The 11,658-nt window shown below is 35.8% G+C and overlaps 1 non-coding gene across 1 annotated transcript; it reads left to right on the forward strand.

The window, feature by feature from the left end:
* Positions 1 to 10,924: 10,924 nt before the first annotated feature.
* On the forward strand, positions 10,925 to 11,031 carry LOC128284989 (small nucleolar RNA R71). The gene has a single exon (XR_008275405.1). It is a non-coding gene; the product is annotated as a small nucleolar RNA R71 (small nucleolar RNA).
* The last annotated feature ends 627 nt before the right edge of the window (positions 11,032 to 11,658 follow it).

Consider the following 11,658-nt stretch of genomic DNA (forward strand, 5'->3'; position numbering starts at 1 on the left):
TTCTTGGCTGATTATTTGTCTTCCTAAATGGCCCTTGAAGACTTCTTCAAATTGCATTCAAACCCCTCTATTATTTATGCCTTTCTAGATTTGCCCCTACCATAAGATAACATGTTTGAAATCTTCAAACATACCACATGTGTGGCCAGCCATGGGGGAGTCTTTGGCTACTGATTTTGGCTATTTTTAGCAGCCTTATCAACCTATAAATACCCCCTTGGCTGAACACTTCAAACACATCTCAACCCTTCTCATCTTTTCACTCTTTTCTCATTTTTCCCTCTTCATTCCCTTCTATTGTTCTTCATTTTCTTCCCCTATTACCTTTCTGATTTCACCTCTTGAAAAAGAGTCAATCAACCACCATTTGGAATAGCATTCAAGCGTTCGTAGAAGACTCAGTTTGAAAAGAAAAACAGAGAATAAGGAGTGAAGCAAACTAGTCAAGCCACGGAGAAAACTCCGGATTTGATTCTTGTTCCCTATCTTTTTAATTTTGTTGATGTCTATGAATATTTGTGATGTTGATATGTTTAATTTAATTAATGTGGCTTAAATTTAATACTTGTTAGATTGATTGCATTTCATCTGCTTAATTTATTAAAATTGTGTTTTTGTTGTTATAGGCCTCGGTAAGATGTTTGTGTAACACCCCTAACCCGTATCTGTCACCGGAATAGGGTTACAAGGCATTACTGGATTTATACGCTAACATTTATATAAAACCGAGTCAAAAATTTGCATTTCCAAATCAAAACTTTACATATTTCACCATAAAGTCCCTAAATGGGCCTACTAGGCCCAATACATGGTTTTGAAGTGGTTCGGGACTAAACCGGCAACTTTTCAAATTTTACCTTGAAGATAGGGGCACACGCCTGTGTGGCTTGGGACATGGCCGTGTGGCTAGCCCGTGGGGTTCCCATGGCCGTGGGTAGATCTGACTTGCACACATGACTGTGGGGATAGGTCGTGTGACATAAAAAGAGAGCCACACGGCCTGAGCACACGCCCATGTGACTTGGCCGTGTGAAAACATGATTTTTGACCATTTTTAAGCTATTTTCACATGATTTTGTCACACAGTCATGCTTGAAACCTGTGTTTTTCACACGGCCAAGACATATGGCCATGTCTTTGGCCCGTGTACTATCTTGACTTCACATTTAAGGGTGCAAGGGACACACGGTCATATCACACACTCGTGGGCTTACCGTGTGTCACACACGGCCTAAACACATGCCCTTGTGTCTAACCGTATGGACGAAAATAGACCGTTTTAGGCCACTTTTCTCACCCTTCCATCCATTACCTGCACCTAAACACAATTATATACAAATTACAACCAATCAACTAATTTACGCCTATAATATGTACTTTATATTATCACACTATTACTACTTAACCATTAAAACTAAGTTTCATATACATATGCCATCCCTTTACATATACTGTAGCCATCTATAACTTTATCCAACCAAATACTTATACATGGCATATAAATCAAAAGATAATAACCCAAAAACTATCGAGGAATGTTTGGATAGTGTGGTTTTCGGTGATGATCCGATCCTCCATGTCCACGTTAATCTATATGACATATGAAACACATGCAAGTAAGATTCTGAAAGCTTAGTAAGTTCATAGGCTTAAAAATAAACTTACCAAATATGGTAAAACATTCTTATCATATATAATTCACTAATTTCTCCTGATATCCACAAAGAAATCAATTGCACTCAGTATTATTCAATATTACTCACACTTAAACTTAATTTTTTTTGGGCCCATTTATCGCTTACCATCTCTTTTCAAATTAAGAAACTATACGAAATTGAGTACTTCGTCTTCACTTTGCCATAGTAAAAGTATGGACTTACACATGATGACATTTCACTTTCTGAAGCCATGACTCAACCATGGTCTTATACGAGTCATATATCATACCGATGCCATATTTCAGATATGGTCTTACACGGAACACTTATCACATTTCTCCGATGCCATAGCCCAGCTATGGTCTTATACGGATCACTTGTATCACTTTAATCCGAAGCCATAGCCCGGCTATGGTCTTATACGGAAATCACTTATCACTTGTTTTCCGATGCCATAGCCCAACTATGTCTTATACGGATATCACTTATCACTTGTTGACATGGTCCAACCATGGTCTTTTTCCATCAATTCATCGTTTCTCATTAGACAGAAGTACTCAATCTGATGTTTCATTCAATTTGATTATTTCTTCAATTTCATATTTTTACATTGTTCATGGTTTTATCATAATCATATAGTATAGCTCATATTATAAAATTCCTAAACCCTAAACAATGATCACTAAAATTTAGCCACATGAACTTACCTGGACTAATTTACAAAAGTCGTTGAAATTCATGTACTATTCTTGCAATTTCTCCTTCCCATGTTTCACTTTGTTTTCTTGACCTATAATTATAAAATAATTCTTTCATTAGCATCCATTTCAATTCTATTCTACTTCACAATTTATGCCCTTTAATTCCCAAAAATAAACTTTTACCCCAAATTTCACAATTTTCACAATTTGGTCCCTAACCAATTAACTCATCAATAAAACCTTTTCTTCTCAATTAACACTTTCCTTAAACATTTTAAATTACTTCACAACTATTTAAATTTAGAGTTTCCACATAAAACCCTAATTTCAAGTTCTTTTACAATTAGGTCCCTAAATATTTACTTTCTATATACTTCTTTCAATAAAATCAACATATAAACAAATTAAAGCTTTAATTCCATGCTAAATCATCATAAACATCCAACACTTATTCATGGAAACTTTCAAAATCAACCGTGAAATCAAAAACTAATGAATTAGATAATAGGACCTAGTTGTAAAAGTCTCAAAAACACAAAAATTACAAGAAATAATCAAGAATTGAGCTTACATGTAATAAAAATATGAAAGACCAGCTTAAAAGAAGTTTTCAATGGTGTTTTTGCTAGAGAGGATGAAGAAAAATGAAGAAAACTCTAGATATTCTAATTTAATCCAACTTTAACTATTCAATTACAACCTAATTACCATTTTGCCCTTAGTTCACACTATTTCTCAGCCATTTACTTACCCAACCGTCCAGCCCATTTTATTTTGGGCCAATTTTCTCTTTGAGTCCCTCTTATTTATTATTTAAGCTATTTAATCACATTTCACAATTTTACACTTAATTCAATTTAGTCCTTTTTACCTAATTGACTACTGAAACCTTAAAATTTCTTGACGAAACTTTAATACTAACTTACTAACACTCCATAAATATTTATAAAAATATTTATGGCTCGGTTTAATATTTTGAGGTCTCGATACCTCGTTTTCACTTCCAAATTATTTAATATTTATTATAAAATACTATTCACTATTTCAATCATTTTTCCTAATTTCACATCTAACTTATTTTCATTAAATTAATAATATTTTCTACTAATTTTTCAGATTTATTGATCTGGAATCACTATTTCGATACCACTAAAATTTAGGCCGTTACAACTCTCACCCTTAGGAAATTTCGTCCTCAAAATTTTGTACCTGAAAACAAATGCGGATACTGTGATTTCATAGATTTTTTCATTTCCCAGGTTACCTCCTCCAATCCATGTCGATGCCATAATACTTTTACTAACGGTACTCGTTTATTCCGTAGCTCTTTAACTTCCTGAGCTACTATTTTCACTAGTTTCTCCAAATAAGTCATATCTGATTGTAGCTCTATCTCAGTATGAGGAATCACATGTGAAGGGTCTTATCTGTACTGTCTTAACATAGACACATGAAACACATCATGAATTTTCTCAAGTTCTGGAGGTAAGGCCAATCTATAAGCTACTGGACCAATCCTCTCACTGACCTCATACGGCCTGATAAATCGTGGACTAAGCTTTCCTTTTCTACCAAACCTTAGAATTTTCTTTCACGGGGAAACTTTCAAGAACACATGATCACCCACATTGAATTCTATATCTCTTCTTTTCAAATATGCATACGACTTCTAATGATCTGAAGCAACTTTCAAAGTTTCTCGAATATTTCAAACTTTCTATTTAGTTTCCCTAATCTAATCCACTCCCACTAATTTCGATTCACTTAATTCTAACCAATACAATGGGGTTTTACATTTTCTTCCATACAGAGCTTCAAAAGGTGCCATTTTGATACTAGCTTGATAGCTATTATTATAAGCAAATTCAGCTAAAGGTAAATACATTTCCTAGCTATCATCGAACTCGAGTATACAACACCTCAACATATCTTCCAAAATCTAAATCACTCGCTTTGATTGTCCATCGGTCTGAGGATGAAAAGCTGTGCTGAATTTTAACTTGGTGCCCAAAGCTTCTTATAATTTACCCCAAAATCTTGAAGTAAACCTCGAATCTCGATCAGAAATAATAGACATTGGCACTCCATGTAATCTCACAATTTTTGACACATATAATTTCGCTAATTTTTCAAGTGGAAAATCTGTTCTGACCAGAATAAAATGTGCTGACTTAGTCAATCTGTCCACTATCACCCAAATCAAATCTTTCTTCTTCGGAGTCACAGGAAACCCAGTTACAAAATCCATCGTCACATGTTCCCACTTCCATTCTGGAATCATTACAGGTTGTAACAAACCCGTAGGCACTTGATGTTCAGCTTTTGACTGTTGACAGACTAAATTTTTGCCACAAATTCGTAAATTTCCCGTTTTATACCAGGCCACCAATACATTTTTTTTCAAATCACAATATATCTTTGTACTACCCGGATGAATCGAATACATGCTACTATGAGCTTCTAATAAAATATCATTTTTCAAATCTGAATTATTCAGAATAGAAATTCTATTGCGATAGTATAACATACCACTATCATCAATAAAATATTCTAAGTTCAAGTTGTCTTGAACCATCTGTCGTTTCAACACCAACTTCGGATCTTCATCTTGCAACTCTAAAATTCGTGAAAGGAATACTGGTTTTACCTTTAATTACCACAGAACCATCTTCATTAACAGACAATTGAGCATTTAACACTTGGAGAGCAAACAATAATGATTTCTAGCTAAGTGCATCTACTACAACATTAACTTTCCCCAGATGATAATCAATAACAAGATCGTAATCTTTCAAAAGTTCTAGCCACCGCTTCTGTCTCAAATTTAGCTCTTTTTGCGACATTAAATACTTCAAACTTTTATGGTCTGTATACACATAACATTTCTCCCCATATAGGTAATGTCTCTAGGCTTTTAAAGCAAATACAATAGCAGCTAACTCAAGATTATGTGTAGGGTAGTTCCTCTCATGTAGTTTCAATTATCGATAAGCATATGCAACCACTTTTCCTGATTCCATTAGCACACAACCTAAACCATTCAAAGATGCATCACTATATACTACATATGGCACACCTAATTTAGGATAAGTTAACACTGGAGCCTCTGTCAACATTTTCTTCAACTAATCGAAACTTTATTGACACTTATCAGACCATACAAATTCAACATTCTTCTATAGTAACTGGGTCATTGATTGCGTGATTTCGTGATAGGTTTTAAATATTTATAATTACTCATTCTTTAACTAACTATTATCGCGATGTAGGCAAGTGTACCTATCGAATAGTGTTATAGTTTTAGCAAGACCGGATTGTCGAACCCAAAGGAACTAAAAGTACTAGTAATGATTATCTTTTTATTATCTAGCCTAAGAATAAAGAGGTTTTTTTTAATTAACTAATTATCTAAACTAAGAACACACAGAGAAAAGAATTGAGGAATTGCTTCCAGGAAAAATCGATTGACTTAAGAAAATACCTAAGGAAAATCCACCTAGACTTCACTTGTTATTCTGCTCTGAATCGGACGATTTATTCATTCAACTTGTTCCATAGAACTCCCTAAGTTATGTTATTATCCCTATTCAAGACTAATAACATCTAATCCCTAGGTTGAATAACAGATACCTTTCTCTAATTAACACTCTAGGGTTGCATTAACTCGATCTATGGATCCCCTTATTAGGTTTCACCCTAATCCGACAAAATCTTGTCACCCTATGTCTAGGTGCGTAATCAACTCCGCTTAATTATGAAAAGAGTACTCTTAAACAGGGTCTATTCCTCCTCTAAATAAGAGCGTGTCTTGAATCAGTATCCTGGGATATCAAAACAAGAATTAAGAACACATAATTAAGAACAAGTTAAATATTTATCATACGATTCAGAAGATAATAACAAGATTCATCTTAGGTTTCATTCCCCTTAGGTATTTAGGGGTTTTAGTTCATAACTAATTAAGAAAACATCTCAGAAGAATAAAGAGTACAAAACATAAAGAAAACCTAAAACTACTGAAAGGAAGATGAGGAGAGATCTTCAGTCTTGATGATGAATTCGGCTTCTGAGATGGATCAATCGGCTTCCTTGGAGTAATTCCTTACTCCCCCTTCTCCCTTTTCTCCTCTTCTAGGGTGTGTTTATAGGCTTTGGAAAGCCTATGAGCCCTCAAAATTAGCCTTTTCTGAATTGGACTCAACTTGGGCTCGGCAGGGACACACCCATGTCACACGCCCGTGTTCGATTTCTTCAGGCCTTGTTCGAGCCTGCCAAATTGACACGACCGTGTGGTCTGCCCGTGTGAGGAGTTCCAGGCTGTTGATTTCGTACTTTGGCCCATTTTCTCTATTTTTGGCCCGTTTCTTGTTCCTTTCGCTCTCCTATGCTCTCTTAAGTATAAAACATGAAATTAAAGTATTAGGAGCATCAAAGTCACCAATTCTAATGGAAAATCATCCATAAAATGCGTTAAATATGGGGTAAAAATATGTATAAATTACTGTTTATCAAATACCCCCACACTTAAGCATTTGCTTATCCTCAAGCAAAATTCTCAACTCATAATCAAAATAAATTCTTCTCAACTTATAATTTCTATCGAAAATAACTCACATTAATCCATAAGTAATCATATTTGAGAATTCAACTAAAAGAACATAAAAGTTCCAAACATTCCAAGTTGAGTATTTTATTCATGCAAACATATGTGTCTCCCCTTATCTAAGTAATTACCTTTGATTCAGAATATCACAGAGTTTTATATCCTCACTAAAGATTCACTCAAATCACTCGAGGTGTTTAAGGACAATAAATGAAACACTCAATAGTTAATAATGAAAAGTCATCACCATAGGCTTGCATGAAAATCAAATCTCCACCACTATAATTTAAGATGATACGTCAATCAAAAGGTTTTCAGAGGGTTGTAATGAGGCTTGGTTAGGGGGTGTGGTCACAAACTTAAAGAAAGGGTTAAAATTGAGATTGAATTGAAAAATTGCCTAACTAGAAAAAGAGTTAATTTTCACTTGCGTACAATAGAGCTTATTCTCAGAATATGGAATTACTAATAAATTTACAATATATTTTTTTTAAGAACAAGTTAAATAACATAGACTAACTATTAAGAACAAAACATAGCTAAGCAATCCATTCAACTCAAATCTCGACAAAAATAGGGATTAATTTAGGGGATTTCAACCATAATGGGTTAAGGGTTAATATTAAGGGTAATACAAAGAATGGTTTGTTAGGCTCAATGGGGTTTACTAGGGATTAATCGTGGAGTAGGCTTTTTACTGCATGAGTGGGTTAATCCTAAGTGCCTTAATCATTTTGACATATCAAATCAAATGGTGTGGTCTCGACATGCATAATCAAGCAAGTTCTAGAATAACAGTCCAAAACTGACGCACTCAAAGAAATAATAAAAGTGAGCATGAAAGAATTAATAGATGCTCAAAAGGCTAAAAAATCTCACAAAAATTATGGCTTTTTGATGTTAAAAACTTGTGAATTCCAATTCAAAGTAATACCTAAACTTTGGCGAAACAGCCTAAGATTTTAAATTCTTAAAAATCAATTCATCATGCTTGATTCTCTAATGCCTTAAAGTTTAAACAACCAATGCATAATTTCCTATGTTTTAATTGAAGATATATCAATCAAAATCATAAATTAATTAAAATTTATCTTAAATATGATATGAGAGCTTTCCAAGAGAACAAGGCAATCATTCAGGGATTTTTATGATAATGAAATAAATATCCCCCCACGTTTAAGACGTACATTGCCCTCAATGTACAAAGATATATATTAAAATATAAAAAGAAGATAGGGGGAGAAGTGAAACTTCCTGTATTAAGAATGAATGATATTCTTGGATTAGTAAGATCGAGTATTGGAGATAACTCTAGATGGCAAGTTTGACTCTGAAGGTAACCCGTTTTTAAAAGGAAAACAAGTGAATCTTAAAAACTTAATAAAAGAAAATAAAATAAGATAATTATTCTAATTTTTCAAGTAGCACGGTTGGTGTACACGCCTGTGTGGTTTGCGTCCCGTCCGTGTCGTCGTGAATTGTGGTGTCGTCACATGGCCTTATCGCACGCCCGTGTGTGTAGGGCCTGTGTCTTCATGATCATGTTACACGGCCATGTGTGATGTGGTTTGTTTCTCCCACGGTCGTGTACATTTTCGCACACCCGTGTCATTCTGACAGTGTGGTCCACAGGTGCTAGGCACGGACGTGTCGCACGCCCGTGTTAGTTTCTCAGTTTCAACCACGGGTCTTCCACATGAGCGTGTTGCACGTCTGTGTTGTTTTGGCAGGCTCGACCACGGCCATGTCGCATTGCCGTGGCATTTTATCGTAGCCCGTGTTGGGGAAATCCTTGCCCTGTTTTCACACGGCCATAAGCACGCCCGTGTACTTGGCCGTGTCTCTATGGAAAACCTATATTAAAGAGCTCCGTTAGTAAGTTAGATGTTGAAGACTAAATTTTGAAAGAAGTTAATACAGTTAGTGCTTGGGTTGCCTCCCAAGAAGCGCTTATGTATAGTCTAAGCTTGACTCACCTCTCCGTTGAATGATCATGGTGGTTCGAGGAGTTTATACTTCTCATTCTTGCTATCAATCTTAAAATAAGGTTTTAAACGGGTGTTGTTTACCTTAAAAGTGCCGAACTTGGGATGACTTACCTCCACCGTACCGAATGGAAAAATGCTGAGTACCATAAGAGGGATTTCCTCATTCAGTGTGGTAGTGACAATGTGGGGATCTGTGGCATCTAATAGGACTTTATCACCAACCTTAAGTTGATTTGGAAAGGTATCAGGTTCGTTCTGGCGTAGTTTTTGTTTATCGTGTGTTCTCGGTGTATGTGTTTGCCATTCATCTAGCTCCTCTATTTGTAGCATTCGTTCTTCATGAATAGATCCTCTACTATTGTTTGAGAGTGGCTCTTGTACTTCTTTCAGACTTATCTCCTACAAAGTGGGTTGTATCATGTGGTCAGTTTTAATAGAATGGTTTAGACGATCACCTTCAATTTCTGATGTGTTATAAGAATTGCGAGCTTGAAGGGTGAGTGTTTCATCTCCTACGCGAAGAGTGAGCTCACCTGTGCCAACATCAATAATTGTTTTAGCAGTTGCTAAAAAGGGCCTTCCTAGGATTAAAGGAGTATTTCTATCCTCCTCTATGTCTAAGACAATGAAGTTAACTGGAAATATAAATTTATCGATTTTCACTAGCACATCTTCAATAATACCTCTAGGAAATCTTATAGATTTATCTGCTAATTGAATGCTCATCCTAGTCTGTTTGGGTTTCCTGAGACCTAGTTGCTTAAACATTTTATAAGGCAGGACGTTGATACTAGCCCCTAAATCAGCTAACGCATTATTAACTTCTAAGCTACCAATTAAGCAAGGAATCGTAAAACTCGCTGGATCTTTTAGTTTGTTCGGTAGCTTATTTTTCAGAATAGCTGAGCACACTGCGTTTAACTCCACATGCGACGCCTCATCCAACTTTTACTTATTTGCTAAAAGCTCTTTTAAAAATTTCATTGCGTTTGACATTTGCGATAGGGATTCAATAAACGGTAAGTTAATATGTAATTTTTTTAAAAGTTTATGGAATTTACTAAATTGTTCATCTGAGTGGTCTTTCCTTGCGCGTTGGGGTATGGTACACGAGGTTTATATATGACATTCACTGATTTGTTTGTATTTTGATCCACCTCACCTTGACCTTTGCTTACCACAGTTTCTTGCCTTGGTTCTGGTTCAGGCTCAACAACTCCTTCATCTTGAATATTAATCGCGTTAAGCTGTTCCCTTGGATTGGGTTCAGTATTACTTGGCAAACTGCCTTGTGGTCGTTCAGAGATTAGTTTGGAAAGCTGACCTATCTAAGTTTCGAGCCCTTAGATCGACGCTTGTTGATTCTTAAGTGCTATCTTGGTGTTCTGAAAATGGGTTTCTGACACTGATATGAACTTTGAGAGCATCTCTTCAAGATTTGGCTTCTTTTCCTGTTGGTAGGGTGGTTGTTGGTATCCCGGAGGATGTTGTGGTCTTTGATTTCCTTGACCGCCCCACGAGAAATTGGGGTGGTTCCTCTAACTTGCATTATAAGTGTTACTGTATGGATTGTTTTGAGGTTGAGGATTATTACCCATGTAATTTAATTGCTTGTTATCCATGTTGTGGCCATAAGGTTGGTATTCCGAATGGTTTGTTCCACCACTACTTGCTTAGCACTGCATTACTGGGTGAACCTGTGAAGAATTAAGAAAACCATCAATCTTTTTATTTAAGAGTTCTACCTAATTAGAGAGCATGGTGATCAAATCGACATTATAAACGCCGTCTGTTTTCGTCGGATTTGTCCTCATGACTTGCCACTAATAGTTATTCAGTGACATCTCTTCTATAAACTTATAGGAATCTTTCGGTGTTTTATTGTTGATGGTTCAGCTATCAGCTACATCAACCATTTGCTGAGTCAAAGGACTCAGACCATTGTGAAATGTTTGTACTTGGAGCCAAAGCGGTAACCCATGGTGAGGGAACCTTCTCAAAAGGTCCTTGTATCTCTCCCATGCATCGTAGATTGTTTCTAAATCCATCTGCACAAAAGAAGAGATATCATTACGTAATTTAGCCGTTTTAGCCGGCGGAAAATATTTTAGTAAAAAATTTTCGGTCATTTGTTCCCAAGTAGTAATTGACCCTCGTGGTAACGAGTTTAACCACCGTTTAGCTTTATTCCTCAATGAAAAGGGAAACAACCGAAGATGAGTGGCATCATCAGAAATGCCATTGATTTTAAATGTATGCATAGTTCTAAAAAGTTGGCTAAATGAGCGTTGGGATCTTCATCCTCCAAACCATCAAACTGAACAAATTGTTGTATCATCTAAATAGTGTTAGGTTTTAATTCAAAAGTATTTGCAGCTACAGCAGGTCTAACTATGCTAGATTCAGTTCCTCTTAAAGAAGGTTTAGCATAATCATACATAGTGTATGGAGCAGGATTTTGATTAACCGCAATTGCAGGAGGTAGCTAATTGCCTTGGTTTTTAGCCATCTCTTCAGTTGGAGGTTGAGTATCGTCTTTTTGCTCATTCTCTGTGTATCTTAAGCTTCGCCTTATTTCTCTTTGGTTTCTAGGAACTGTGCGATCGATTTCTTCGTCAAAAAGTAGTGGCCCTGACAGGTTTCTTCTAGTCATAAACTATAAAAACCTGCCAAGAGAAAGAAAAAGTAAATTAATTAGTAATTATTAA

Source organism: Gossypium arboreum, chromosome 11 (genome assembly GCF_025698485.1).
Source record: "Gossypium arboreum isolate Shixiya-1 chromosome 11, ASM2569848v2, whole genome shotgun sequence".
NCBI classification, from domain to species: Eukaryota; Viridiplantae; Streptophyta; class Magnoliopsida; order Malvales; family Malvaceae; genus Gossypium; species Gossypium arboreum.